The sequence below is a fragment of the Hemitrygon akajei genome, chromosome 7 (assembly GCF_048418815.1).
Source record: "Hemitrygon akajei chromosome 7, sHemAka1.3, whole genome shotgun sequence".
Classification (NCBI taxonomy): Eukaryota; Metazoa; Chordata; class Chondrichthyes; order Myliobatiformes; family Dasyatidae; genus Hemitrygon; species Hemitrygon akajei.
In genome coordinates, this window is record NC_133130.1 from 107,436,749 (window position 1) to 107,451,764 (window position 15,016).

The 15,016-nt window shown below is 42.4% G+C and overlaps 1 protein-coding gene across 2 annotated transcripts in view; it reads right to left on the minus strand.

Moving 5' to 3' along the window:
• ccr6a (chemokine (C-C motif) receptor 6a) overlaps nucleotides 1–11,146 on the minus strand; it is a 48,572-nt gene extending 37,426 nt beyond the window's left edge. Inside the window, exon 1 of one of the 2 annotated variants that reach the window (XM_073051650.1) lies at nucleotides 11,052–11,146. The gene's annotated coding sequence lies outside the window, so the exon portion shown is untranslated. Of the gene's footprint in view, nucleotides 1–10,879; nucleotides 10,977–11,051 lie in introns of those variants that run through there. The other variant, XM_073051651.1, reaches the window with a different exon arrangement.
• Between the last annotated feature and the right edge of the window lie 3,870 nt (nucleotides 11,147–15,016).

Below are 15,016 nucleotides of genomic sequence, written 5' to 3' on the forward strand. Positions count from 1 at the left end.
AGGGAGAAAACTTATAAGGACATTGCCAGGACTTAACAGCCTGAGTTATAGGGAAAGGTTGAATAGGTTAGGCCCTTATTCGCTGGAGCATAGGAGAGTGAGGGGAGATTTGACTGAGGCGTACAAAATTATAAGGCGTATAAATAGGGTAAATGCAATCAGGCTGTTTCCACAGAGATGGTATGAGACTGGAGTTTGTGGGTTAAGGGTAAAAGTTGAAATGTTTAAGAGGGACATGACGATGAACATCTTCATTCAGAGGGTGGTGAGAGTGTGGAACAAGCTACCAATGGAAGCAGTGGTTGCAGGGTTAATTTCAACACTTAAGGGAAATTTGGATAGATACATGGATGGGAGGGGAATGGAGGGCTGTGGGCTGGGTGCAGGTCAATGTGAGTACACAGAATAATAGTTTAGCATTGACTATATGAGCCAAAGGGCTTGTTTCTGTGGTATAGTGTTCCATGACTCTATGAAACTCAGTCATAGCAAGAGATTACCAGGTAACTTCCCCAGTGACTACAGAAAATCTCTGGCCTATGACTGCTCACAGTGGAGAAGGAGCATTCTGAATGGGTCTGAGATGCCTGTGTGTCCGGAGCTCACCAGCAAAACCAGTGAAAGCAATCTCCCACCTTATAAAGTAACATCTACTCCCCACAATCCCTCTTCTGTTTGTCAGCTACTCATCTGTGGGGAGTTTGTGGTCCCTATCACTCACCTCAGACACAAAGTGGAAACAAGCCATCTTTGATCCCAAGGGACTTCCCTAACAAGAATCATAAAATACCACTGACAAGAGAAGCAAGGCTTTGAAGCCTCTCAACTAGAATGTTTTCTACATGATAGATTAAAGGTCTTGACCAAGGATTATGCATGACTGGCCAAAGAGATCTACCAGGACTGGACAGAACTAGCCAAAGAAATCCACCAAGATTGGGCAGAACTAACCAAAAAGGTCTATCAGGATTGGGCAGAACTAAACAAAGAGGTCTACCAGGTTACCAGATCCTACCCCCCTTTCGCACACCAGCCTGCACCAATCTATCACCATCCTTACCAACTTACTTTCTCCAATTAAGATAGAGGCGTATAAGATGATGAGAGGCATTAATCGTGTGGATAGCCAGAGGCTTTTTCCCAGGACTGAAATGGCTAACACGAGGGGGCATAGTTTTAAGGTGCTTCGAACGAGATACAGGAGGGATATCAGAGGTAAGTTTTTCACACAGAGAGTGGTGGGTGCATGGAATGCACTGTCAGTGATGGTGGTAGAAACAGATACAATACAGTCTTTTAAGAGACTCTTGGATAGGTACACAGAGCTTAGAAAAATAGAGGGCTATGTAGAAGGGAAATTCTAGGCAGTTTCTAGAGTAGGTCGGCACAACATTGTGGGCCAAAGGGCCTGTAGTGTGCTGTAGATTTCTCTGTTCTATTTCTTCTTATTCTTCTTACAGAAACATCGGCATGGTGTTAATTTCTCAGTTTGCAACAGAGGGATTTAAAGGAACAAAGGGATTTTGGGGTACATGTCCACAGACTCCTCAAAGTTGATTGGGTAGTTAAGAAGTCATACGATTGAGTTTACGAGCCGTTAGGTCAACACAACTCTGGTTAAACCGCACTGGAAATATTGTGTTCCATTCTGGTTGCCTCATTATAGGGAAGGATGTTTAAACTTTAGAGAAGGTGCAGAGGAGAATTTAGCAGGATGCTGTCTGGATTAGAGAACATGTCTTCCCAGGAAAGGTTGAGGGAGCTAGGGCTCCTGTCTTTGGAGAGAAGGAGGATGAGAGGTAACTCGATAGAAGTTTACAAGATGATAATAAGCATAGATCAAATGAATAGCCAGAAGCTTTCTCCCCAGAGTGGAACCGGGAGTAGAGGGTGGATAATTTTAAAGTGATTGGAGGAAAGTATAAGAAGAAGGGTTAGATTGATCTTAGAGTAGGTTAAAAGGTCAGCACAACATAATGGGCCAAAGGGCCTGCACTTTGCTGTAATGTTCTACGTTCTATGAAGTATTGACTGTTTATTCCTCTCCATAGATGATACCTGACCTACTGAGTTCCTCCAGCATTTTGTGTGTGTTACTCTGGATATTCAGCATCTGCAGAATCCCTTGTATTGCATTTAAAATTCTTCTTGTCTGGGAGATGGAATTACTATGGAAAGGAGTCACTAGCCAGCATGGATGAGTTGGGCCAAATAGCCTGTTCCCGTGTTGTACAATTCTAAAACAACATGCCTGAATTACTGGGGCCTGCCTCCAAAAGGCTGCGTTTGAAGATAATGATTTTTGTCAGGCTACAAGGCGCTGGAAAATTCGACAGAGTGGGACTAAACCAAGTGACTTTCCTCTAACACTCATTCAATGAACAAAGCAAAATACTCAGTCGATCAGGCTGTGGAGAGGGAAGCAGAGTTAATGTTTCAGGGTGAAAAAGAGCCCCCAAGGTGCAACATTACATCCGCACTCTTCTCACAGATGCCTCCCAGCATTTAAAGCTCAGAGTTCAAAGTAAATTGATTATCGAAGTTTGGATATACTACCCTGCTCTTGTGGGCATTCACAAAGAAATATAGTGGAATCAATGAAAAGCTACACAAAAACCAAGACAAATAAATGACCGATGTACAAAAGAAGACACTATGCAAATACAAAAAAGTATCATAATAATAATAAATAAATAAAAATCATATTGAGAACATAAGTCCTTGAAAGTGAGTCCATAAGGTGAAGAATCAGTTCAGTGTCGAGGTGAGTGAAGTTATCCAGGTTGGTTCAGGAGCCTGATGGTTGAAGGGTGATAACTGTTCCTGAACCTGGTGGTGTGGGAAGTAAGGCTCCTGAACCTCCTGCCGGATGGTAGTAGTGAGAAGAGAGCATGGCCTGGATGGTGGGGGTCCTTAATGGTGCATGCTGCCTTCCTGAGGCAGTGCTCCTTGTTGATGTGATCAATGGCGGGCACATTTTTGTTTCAGATTTCGAGCATCTGCAGGTTTTTATTTTCATTTCCATCCCCGAGATGAGTTTCTTGTAAAACAAACTTCTCTGGTCCCAATGTTTGACGCATCCAGCAGATAAATCATTAACAACCTCCAACAGGTCTTGGCAGTTGCCTTTAGGAGATGCTGTTTGTTACTGCTGTCAAGTAAACTATAATTCTCCTCATTCCCTGCTTCTATAGTCATAGAGTAACTTTCACAAATGTATCTGGCCATATAATCAGAAAGTTTAGTGACATCTGCCAATTAGACGAGTCATCCATGTCAGATTCAGATTCAGTTTATTGTCATTTAGAAACCACAAATGCAATGCAGTTAAAAAATGAGACAACGTTCCCCCAGAATGATATCACAAAAGCATATGACAAAACAGACTACACCAGAAAATCCACATAACATTTGGCAATCCCCAGTCCAGAGTCCGGAGAGGCTGCTGCGTATTAATATCGCGCTACCGTCTTAGCGCATTCCCCGGAAAGGAGCTCCAAATCCACCAGACAAACAAGACCAAAAACTAAAGCTACAAGACCTGCACAAAACCACATAATTACAACATATAGTTACAACAGTGCAAACAATAGCATAATTGATAAAAAAAAACAGACCATGGGCACAGTAAAAATAGTCCAAAGATGTTAAAGGACTATAAATTCGAAAGAAATCACCACGCAGTTTCCACAAGTCCCCAGGGTCCTGACAGACTAGCCATCCCATGCCGGCGGCAGAAGGGAATATCCCTACTATGGTCTTCCACGGCGCTGCCCGACTCAGCCTCGCAGACGCAGCACACTATGAAGCTCTGTCGAACCCAGCCTCGCAGGCGCAGCACACACTGAAAGTGACCTGACCTCAGCGGAATTCTAGTCTGTCGAACCTCCGAGCTGACGACCATCCCCTCCGGCACAGCTTCTCCGAGCACCATCCTCTGCCGAGCGTATTAAGACGCCCCCGCCAACGGCCATCGGCAACATGACCCTGAGGACTGGGGGCCTGTTCTTCCCAGCAGAGTCCCGGACCTCACAGCAGCAGCAGCAATGAAGAAGGTCTTACTGGAGATTTCCCGATGTTCCTCCGTGCTCCCACGTCCGTTTTCAATCGATTATGATTGCGCACGGCACCCCACTTCACAAATAACAGATAATCAGTTCCGGAGTGGCCGCTGCAAGCTGCGTCGCGCCGCCATCTTGGAATTGTTCCCATTACTCAGCCCTAGGTCCGTAATTTCTCAATTTCTATGCAGATACTTATCCTGCTGGATTTGAAAGTTATTAATGTATCAATCTTTTAATGAGCAAACATTTTCAAGGATAATAGTTTTCATTTCCCCTCTGGTAAAAGGTTTAATTTTCAATGTTTGAACAGGAAATTTTATAAAATGGATGATAGGAGTGGATCTTTGCCATTTGATTATAATTATAATAATAATTCTGCTTTATAAAGCTCCAGATCATAAGCTCCAGAAATGTCTTGACTTCTTGATTCAGACATTCACAGAAAACCGTAAAAACTGTAGCAGATGAAAAGCTAAACATGAGAAAAACTTAAAATTTTGCATGTAATATTTATACAATGATATGACTGACAATCAAGAATTCAGCAAAGGTGGTTTGACCAAGCAACATCTAAAGTGAAATTGTTTGAATTTTCCAGTGATTTCTTATGTTGTGGTTTATGAGTTGAGAGCTGTGTTAATGGTGTTTTAATTTCAAAGCATTTAAGGCATCTAAAGTATTTCAAATGGCACTGTTAGCAGGGACTAACCCCTTGTGCTGGAAGTACTCAGTGGTCGATCATCAAGTGTTTCAAGTTGAAGACTGTCCGTTAAAATTGGGAATAGTTATTGACAGCTTAAATTCTGGTCCTACAGTGAAAGTCATCAACCTGAAGCTTTGGTGTCTATTATCCTCTTCTCACTGAAAACGTATAACACTGCCCAGACCTGGAGGTTTCAACTTTGGAGGAACATAAACTCAGTGGGTACCTAATAAGGTTCAATGTGTTGTGCGTTCAGAGATGCCCTTCTACACACCACTATTGTAGGGTGTGGTTATTTGAGTTACTGTCACCTTCTTGTCAGCTTGAACCAGTCTGGCCATTCTCCTCTGACCTCACTCATTAACAAGGCATTTTCACCCACAGAACTGTCTTTTGTTTTTTCGCCATTCTCTGTAAACTCTGGAGACTCGTGTGTGTGTGAAAATCGCAGGAGATCAGCAGTTTCTGAGATACCCAAGCCACCCATTTTGCACCAACCATCATTCCATGGTCGAAGTTACTTAGACCACATTTCCTCCCTATTCTGATGTTTGGTCTGAATGACAACTGAATCTTTTGACCATGTCTGCATGCTTTGATGCATTGAGTTGCTGCCACATGATTGGCTGATTAGAAACTTATATTAATGAACGGGTGCACATAATAAAATGGCCACTGAGTGTACAGAAAGATTCGAAAACAAGGATGAAGACTTTATTTTTAGAGTATTTTTGACATGAAGTAACCCATTTTAATGAACAAAAACCAAAAGTCGATACTCCCAAATTGTTATTGGTTAGGTGTTTGCAATGATAAAGGAATAGTGATGTATTTTCAAGTCGGAATAGTTTGTGACTCAGAGAATTAACAACAAAAGAAAGAGGTTAAATTTGAAAGCAAGAATGAAGACTTTAAATTTTCAGAGCTTAAGTAATTGCTAGTGCAGTCAGCGAGCAATGGCAGTGGGAAACAGATTTGGTGGAGTCTATTTTTATTTCAGATTCCCAGTAACTGCAGTATTTTGCTTTCGGAATACCAATACAGTACTTACACACCAGAGTAGTGGTCTTCAGTAGCATATTGTGTGGTATTGCTTTGTGCTGTGTCGCTCTGAATTCTGAAGCCCCTGGCTGACTGTTAAAGATGCAAATTGCTTTAAACACAATTAAGGTGTGGGAATTATCCCTTGCTTCGGGGATGCCCTCCAAAGAGTGCACAGCACAGAGGCAGTTCGCATAACACTTTGCAGGTTCAATTCCTGCCGCAGCGTGTAAGGAGCTTGTCCAAGTTCCAGTTTCACTGTCCTTCAACCACACACATGTACACATCTAACTGAGATAGTATTCCTCTGAGGCCAATGTGCTAAACACATACACAGCACACAACACATATAGCGCATACAGTCACAAAGAATAATATCAGCGTAAGTCCCTGAGTGATAATCAATACGGTACACTCTCCATGTGGCCACCTCCATTTCTTCTGGGGGCTTCGGTTTCCAAAGCGATACGGGTTAGGGTTAGTGAGCTATGAGTATGCTGTGTTGGTGCCAGAGGCGTGGTAACACTTGCGGCCCACCCACCCAGCACATCCTCAGACTGCATTGGTCATCTTTGACGCAAATGACGCATCTCAACGTATTGTTTCAACGTTTTGACGCACATGTGACAAATAAAGCTTATCAGTATCTTTAAATCAGAAGGTAAGTACGTCTGAGAAGATATAACATTGTAAAGCGAGAGAGCGTTGACTAACAATATAGCTCCCACTCAAACAAACAACTAGCAAGTTCATCAGTTTCCTTCCACGTACCAAGGACATGCAGGTTGGCCGGTGTGTAGTTCAGTGGTAGAATCAGGGGAAGTTGATGAGAATTATGGTTCACGTAGGATTACAGTGATTGTCAGTGCGGAGATGCTGGCCAAAGCACCCGGCCCTAAGGCTTCATGACCTGCAATATGGGACTCCCAGGTGTGTTTAAACCTCACATAAAACACAATCACTACCCCTAAAAAAATGGGAATCCGGTTGAACATTTCTGGTCAAAGACAGGGAAGAACTGGGAAGAAGACGAGGACCTTGTTAAGCTACAGGGAGAGTGGGAATGTGAGGATGTTTACCCGGGGGTAAAAGTGGGGTAACATGGGGATAAGATGTGGAAAAAAGCCGTGTGATCAATGAGTGAATGGGAGCAGTTAGAGAGTGAGAATGTAGACAAAAGAAAATGGAAATTGCAAAATGCAGAGGGGGCAAATCCAGCAGGTTAGGGTGAGCATGTCCTTCATTCCCAGAGAGAAGAATGGGGAAGAGCAACCAAGCTCAGACAATATCATAGATGGATGACTGATTCAGACGGGAAATCAAGTGACACCAATTTTCTCCAACATTTTCTGTTTTTATTATAGATTTCCAGCATCTGCAAGGACTTTGCATAGTTTTTCACCACTGCCGAACACACCAATTACAGTGTCCGCAACCTGGCGAGAAGAATATTTAATAGAGACAACAGGAGCATTCGAGGATATTTCTGTTATCTCAAAATGTGGTTGCAATTGGTGCTGAAGATAATCTTTGGGTGAGATGTTTAACTATATGCTTTTGAGATGCAGTGTGTACACTGGTTTGGGTGCCACGTAACCAAGAGCCTTGGCTTCTTCAGGTGCCCTAGTTTTGCTCTACATGTACCTTTACAATTCAACGTGTATTTCTACAAATCCTTCCTCCTCTAAAGACTGAATTGTTGAGTTTTCCAGTGCTTCAGGCTGGGAATCTTGAATGTGCTTCACCTTCCGATCAGTCGGCAATTTAAAAACCTACTGTATTCACCAAGTCCGACCCATCTCCAAGCAATAAAACATAACACAACATTCCACCTCACTGCACCTTGAACATAACCAAAGTTTGTGTCTTTGCATTATGACCTTGTTTGAATGATTATTTCAAACATACAATACACGTTGTTTCTGGTAACATTCCAAATTCACTTTTTTAAACCTTTTTTGTACATATTCCTATATCCATTTTCTAAAATACCGTATCTTTCGGTTAAATCCTAAACGTGAGAAAGCCTGCAGATGCTGGAAATCCAGAGCAACACATACAGAATGCTGGAGGAACTCAGCAGGTCAGGCAGCGTCCATGGAAATGAATAAACAGCCAGCTTTCCGGGCCACGACCTGCGTTCAGGACTGGAGAGGAAGGGGAAAGACTCCAGAATAAAAAGATGGTGGAGGGGAAGGAAGATGGCTGGAAGGTGATTGGTGAAGTCAGGCGGGTGGAAAAGATACAAGGCTGGTGAGGAAGGAATCTGATAGGAGAAGAGAGTGGACCATGGGAGAAAGGGAAGGAGGAGGGGACTCCAGGGGAAGATGATAGGCAGGTTTTTTTTCTGTTGGTAGCTTTTAATATTCATATAAATGAACAAAAGGAGATTCATTCTTTCTTAACTGGAAAGTTTAATACTTTTCAGTAATTCCTCATAACTCACACATTTTGAAATATTGAATCATGATCAGACATCTTCTGGCTTCTAGTAAGACTCAGAGTAACTTTAAACTATGCCACTTGCAACATTGACCTCCAATTTGACCTTAAGCTTTTTCATTCACGTTCAAGACCTAGTGTTCAGTGATTGCTGGGTCCTTAGAGTTATTGCCGAGAATCAACACCCAAAGGATGAAACGAGAGTCTGGAAGTCAAGGACCATTGGCCAGAGCCCCAAGTCTATGAATCTCTGTGTGTCCACTGGGATGTAGAAGTCCAAGGCCACTAGAGGTTGAAGGCCTGTCCTGGGCTTAGAAGGCTGTGTATGTATGTGGGTGAGAGGGAGGAATGAGACTTGTTTCACTGTTGTTGTTTTGATGCTTGGCATGTTCTGTTTTGTTGTGTTTTGTGTTGTTCCAAATTTCTCTTAGATGCTGCAGCTAAAAATTTTAGGTTTAAACCCTTATCAGAAAGGTTTAATAGCAACTATTTATGATACGATTATGAAAATACAGCCAGGTATATTAGATAAAATCAAGAATGAATGGGAAAAGGAACTTCAACTTCCCTTACCTACAGGGAAATGGGAGAAAATTTTTCAATGAGTTAATTCCTCCTCTATATGTGCTAAACATGCATTGATACAATTTAAGGTGGTGCATAGGGCCCACATGTCCAAAGACAAGCTAGCTCATTTTTACTCCCATATAAATCCTGTCTGTGATAGATGTCATTTGGAGGTGGCCTCTTTGACTCATATGTTCTGGTCTTGTCCTCTTTTGGAGAAATATTGGAAAGATATTATTGATATTATTTCAATAGTTTTGAGTATTGATTTACAACCTCATCCTATTACTGCAAATTCTGGCTTACCAATGATGGAACATAGTTATTTATCCTCTTCAGCTCATTGGATGATTGCATTTGTTACATTAATGGCCAGAAGATCCATTTTATTGAATTGGAAAGAGATTAATCCTCCTACTACATTCCAATGGTTTTCCCAAACTATATCTTGTTTAAATTTAGAAAAAAATCAGAACTGTCACTTTTGACCCTAAGGTTAAATTCGAAGAAACTTGAAGACCATTTATTCAACACTTTCATATGATGTAACTTGACCTTTTCCGAATCCTTTTTATTATCCTTAAATATTTGGATAGAGGAGCGGAGTTCTTGACATTATTGATTGTAACATAATATTCCAGCTTTGTTTGGTTTAGCTCAATTTTTTTTTTGATTTCTAATTTGGGGGTTTTTTTGATACGTGTTTTTCTATCATGTTTAATTACATCAAGAGTTTGGGAGGCTTAGTACATTTATGTTACCTATAGCTTATACTCGTATATACTGTTTACCAACAATGTATTCCCAATCTCTCTGTACTACTATTGTCATTATGCCTATGTATTTGAAAATTATTAAAAAGATTTAAAAAGAAAAAAAAAGATATTGCATCCACCACTTCTGATGGAAGCTCATTCCACACTCGCAACATCTCTGAGTGAAGACGTTCACTCTCAAGTTCTCCTTAAATATTTCATCTTTCACCTTAACATATGACCCCTAGTTTAGGTCTCACCCGTCTACATTGGAAAAAGACTGCTTGCATTTACCCTATCGATATCCCTCATAATTTTGTATACCTCGATCAAATCTCTCATCATTCTTCTATGAACCGAGGGGAAAAAATTGACCTACGGCATTCCACCTTTCCCTGTAACTCAGGTCTTCAAGCCCCAGCCACATATTCATTAGCTTTCTCTGCACTGTTTCAATTTTATTGATATCTTTCCTGTAGGTAGGTGACCAGAACTGCACAAGGTCTTTTACATCAACATAACATCACAACTCAATGCTCTGATTTATGAAGGCCAATGTCTCAAAAACTTTCTTTACTGATATCTCTGAAGCCCTCCAATTCTGATCCCTATTTATCATCCTTCTCAGTTGGGGCTTTATTTTAACTGCTTTGGTCCAAAGATCAGAAACCCCCTCCCTGAAAAGCTTTGAGCCTCTCTTTCTTCCAAGCTAATCCCCCCTCCACCTCCAATATTGTCTGAGGCTGCAATGAAGATATAATAATTCAGAAGTGTGCATAAATTAGTTCAGTTTTAGAGTTAATGAAATTGCAGAACATGCACACCGAGATGGTTCATGGAGAATACTAACACACAGGATTTCAAACCAAAACTAAGGACGAGCAAAAACCAGTAAAAAAAAAACACAACGATATTTTCTACTGACCAGTCAATGCCCTATGTAGATCGAAAAATGCTGTTTCTGGAATATAGAAAGTAAGAAAGAAGTGATTTATTTCTGCCACAATCTCGGTGGTTAAATTGTAAACCAGCGCTTAGGTTAAACTGGGACCCGGCGTGGCAAGTCTTGTGGAGTGTTTCAGGAGAAACCGCACAATCCAAGTTTGCTCAAGAATGAAGATAATTCATCAGTAACCATTTATTTGTAGAACAAACTGTCAGCCCTTGATCCTTCTCCCCACTCTATCATAATCTCACCGGCTTCCCACTATCAACAAATCAAAACACTTTGCAAGATTCAGTCACCTAACACAAACTTGTTTAGGTTTAAATTGTCACTCTATACCGCTACAGTTAATATAACAGACCTGCTATTATTTTTTCCATGTTGTGGGTCATCTTTTCATCTTCAAAAGTGATTTCTATAGGAGTTTGCTACCCGTTCTACGTACAGTGAGCTGCTCCACTGCCAAGGCTTCAGCAGCTCTCTTTGACCTTCACTGAGCAGTGTGCAGTGAAACAGGAGTTAAATGGACTCACCTCACAGGCACTTCACAAGCTTCGGTGTCAATCTCCTGAAAGATCCGCTCAGCAAGCTGGTAACGCTGTGATCTAAACTCTAGTCAGGGCAACAGGAAACATAACATCTCTGTTTAATTTACTGGTGTGGTTACACAACCTCCTCATGTGTCAGCAACAAAAAAAACAGCGGCCAGTCAGTAACACAGGAGTTTCTGCAGATGCTGGAAATCCAGAGCAACACACACAATGCTGCAGGAACTCAGCAGGTCGGGCAGCATCTATGGAGATTAATAGAAAGTTGATATTTCAGGCTGAGACTCTTCGTCAGGACTCCAGGTCAGCAGTATCTTTGGGGAGAGCAGATTTCATCCTGGAGTCTAATTCCCAAAGACCTTAAAGCAAATTCTTCTTGCTTCCTTTATTAAGACCTTTGGTCATCAGTTTCGTATGTATTAGGGTAGAATTTACACTTTGGTTGTTTGCCAGTCTTTGTTGGTGTGTAGTCTTTCATCGATTCCATTGCACCTCTCTGTTCTACTGTGAATGCCTGCAAGAAAATTAATCTCAAGGTCGTATATGGTACTGAATCAGAATCAGATTTAATATCATCGGCATGTGTCGTGAAATTTGTTGTCTATGTGGCAGCAGTACAATGCAATACATAAAATAGGGAAAAAACATGAATTACAGTATATATATGTAAATAATATGTGTGTGTGTGTGTGTTTTAAATTGTTGAATTAAGTAAGTAGCGCAAAAATAGAAAAAGAACAGTAATGAGGCAGTGTTCAAAGCTTCAATGTCCATTTAGGAATCAGATGGCAGAGGGGAAGAAGCAGTTCCTGAATCGCTGAGTGTGTGTCTTCAGGCTCCTGTAAATATATATACTTTGACAATAAGTTTACTTTGAACTTTGAATATAGACCTAATGGGATTGCTGCAGATATTGGGGACCGAAGGGATTTTGCAGGACGAATAGCCTGGATCTGTAGTGTACACCTCTATGGCTCAGTACTTAGAAACAGATGCAGGGGAAGAATGGCTCTTCAGCAAACTATTGTCCTTGGGGTGTTGTGGACATAAATGTCACAACATTTAGGAAACACAAGAGACCGCAGATGTTGGAATCTGGAAAAACGATCTGGTGGAGGACCTTTGGGGGTTGGGCAGCATTTGTGGGGGGAAATGTCCACAATTTCAGGTGAGACAACACTTCACTTGTGAGTCTGTTGGGGTCATCTATTGCATCCTGTGTTCCCGGTGTGGCCTCCTCTACATCAGCGAGACCCACCGCAGATTGGTGTTAAAGATAAAGATTAGCTTTCTTTGTCACACGTACGTCAAAACACATGCATGCAATACATCATTTGCATCAAATGAAATCAGCAAGGATTGTGCTGGGTACTGCAATCACTAACCCTAACCCGTACGTCTTTGGACTGTGGGAGGAGACCGGTCCACCCAGACGAAACATACAGGTACAAGCTCCTTACAAGCAGCGGCGTGGATTGAATCCCCGTCAGTGATCACTGACACAGCGAAGTGACACGCTCACAGTTACGCTACCGTGTCGTGTGGCTGACGGTCGGTGAGGACTTGATGGGCCAAAGGGACTGTTTCTGTGCTGTATCTCTATAGGTTTCTATTAAGTGAAGTGAAAATGTCCTCTCTACGTGTCCAGCAGCTCCCTTTGATCCCATGCACACCAGGGACAATTTACAGCAGTGAGCCTGCGTGCCTTCGGGACGTGGGAAGATACACTGGGTCACCCAGAGAAAGGTCATGCAGTCACAGGAGGAACGTGCAAACTCAGCTCTGACAGCATTCTTACAGACCACGTTAGGGAACTGAAACCGGAGCTGGATGAACTCCAGATCGTTCGGGAGGCTGACGGGACATACAGGGAGTTAGTTATACCAAAGGCCAGGACACAGGTAACCGGGTGACCGTCAGGAGGGGAAAGGGGATAGGCAGCCAGTGCAGAGTAATCTTGTAGTTGTTCCTCTCAACAAGTATATTGCTTTGGATACTGTGGTGGTGGGGTCAGGGGATGACTTAGCAGAGGAAAGCCGCAGCGGTCAGGTCTGTGGTACTGAGTCTGGCTCTGTGACTCGAAGGGAAAGGGAGGGGGAAGAGGTACACAGTGCTGACAGGGTGTTCATTGGTTAGGGGAACAAACAGGATGTTCTGTCGCTGAGAATTAGATTCCTGGATAGTATGATGCTTTCCAAGTGCCTCGGTCAGGGATGTCTTAAATCGAGGCAATAACTTTCTTTAGTGGGAGGGTGAGCAGTCTGAAACCATGGTCCATTTTGGTACCAATGACATAGGCAGGAAGGGTGACAAGGTCCTGCAAGTTGATTTCAGGGAGTTAGGAGTTAAGTTAAAGGACAAAAGGACAAAACCTGCAGGGTACTGATCTCAGGACTGTAACATTCTAGTGAGGCTAATATTTAAAAAGGTAATACATGGCTAAAGGGTTGGTGCAGGAGAGAGGGCTTCAGATTTTTGGATCATTGGGCTCTCTTCCAGCGAAGGCGGTACCTGCACAGAAAGGCCAATTTGCACCTGAACTGGAGGGGGACTGAAATACTTGCAGGAAGGTTTGCTAGTGCTGCTCTGGGGTTTTAAACCAGAGTTGCAGGGGCATGGGAACCAGAGCGCCAAGGCAGATAGTGGATTGGTTGTGGGGAAAGATGTTGTTAAGCCAACATATAAAGAAACAAATTGAAGGTTGAGCATGAATAATGTTCTGAGTTGCATCTATTTCAATGCGAGGAGTATCGAAGGCAAGGTGAATGAGCTTAGAACATGGATCAGCATGTGGAATTATGACATTGTAGCCATTACTGAGACTTGGCTGCAGGAGGGGCAGGACTGGCTGCTCGATATTCCAAGATTCGGTTGTTTTAGACATGTTAGAGCAGGAGGGATTTAAGAGGAGGATTAAAGGGCATTACTAGTCATGGAAAATGTCACGACGGTGCTGAGACAGGGCAGATGAGAGAGCTCATCTACAAAAGCAACATGGGAGGAAATGAGGAATTGAAAGGGATGATCACGTTAATGGGATTGTAGTACAGACCGCCAAATATGCAGCAGGGTTTAAGGGAACAAATTAGTAGAGAGATAGCAGACAATTGCGAGTAAAATCATCTGCTATCACTTTATTTTAAGAGGCAAGAGAAAATCAAATTAGCTATGACTGAATGGTTGAGCAGACTCAATGGCCAAATGGCCTAATTCTGCTCCTGTGTTTACAGTCTTAGGAGTTTTGGCAGAGATTGCTGCGAGCTTCAGTCCGTTGTAGGTCTTGACCTTGGGTCTTGCCTGTCTGAAACAATCGTTTGTGGAGAGTGAGAAAAAGCACCAAATTAAAGAACTGAAACTACCGATGGCTTTTGTAGGGCCTGAGACTACACAGCACAGTTAAATGCTGCATACCCACAGCAAACTCAGAATGCTCAGAATGCAACATTACATGCTGATTGCACAAACCTGGCAAGATTCTGAACAACAAAGTTAGAATTATGGAGGTTGAGTCAGAACGTTTCTCCTCTACAAAATATTACATTTCTGAAGAGCCTAGCTGTTCCCTTTATTCAAGAGCTAATATTTAAACATAGCACATCCACTCAATCCCAGTCTTTAGTCAGCCTAAGTAAAAATCAGAGAGAGGTAGACACAGGCAGTACCCATGAAACATAGAGCATTGATTAGGGGCATGGCATAGAACGTGGGCCATACGGTGGAACAGCGGTTAGCATGATGATATTACAGCACCAGCGACCCAAGTTCAATTCTCGCCGCTGTCTATGAGGAGCTTGTATGTTCTTCCTGTGACTGTGTGGGTTTCTGCCAAGTTCTCAGGTTCCCTCCTACATCCCAAAGATGTAAGGGTTGGCTGTAACTCGGCAACACAGACTCATTGGGACAAAAGGGCCTGCTGCTGCCCTGAATCTCCAAACAACATTTTTAAAAAG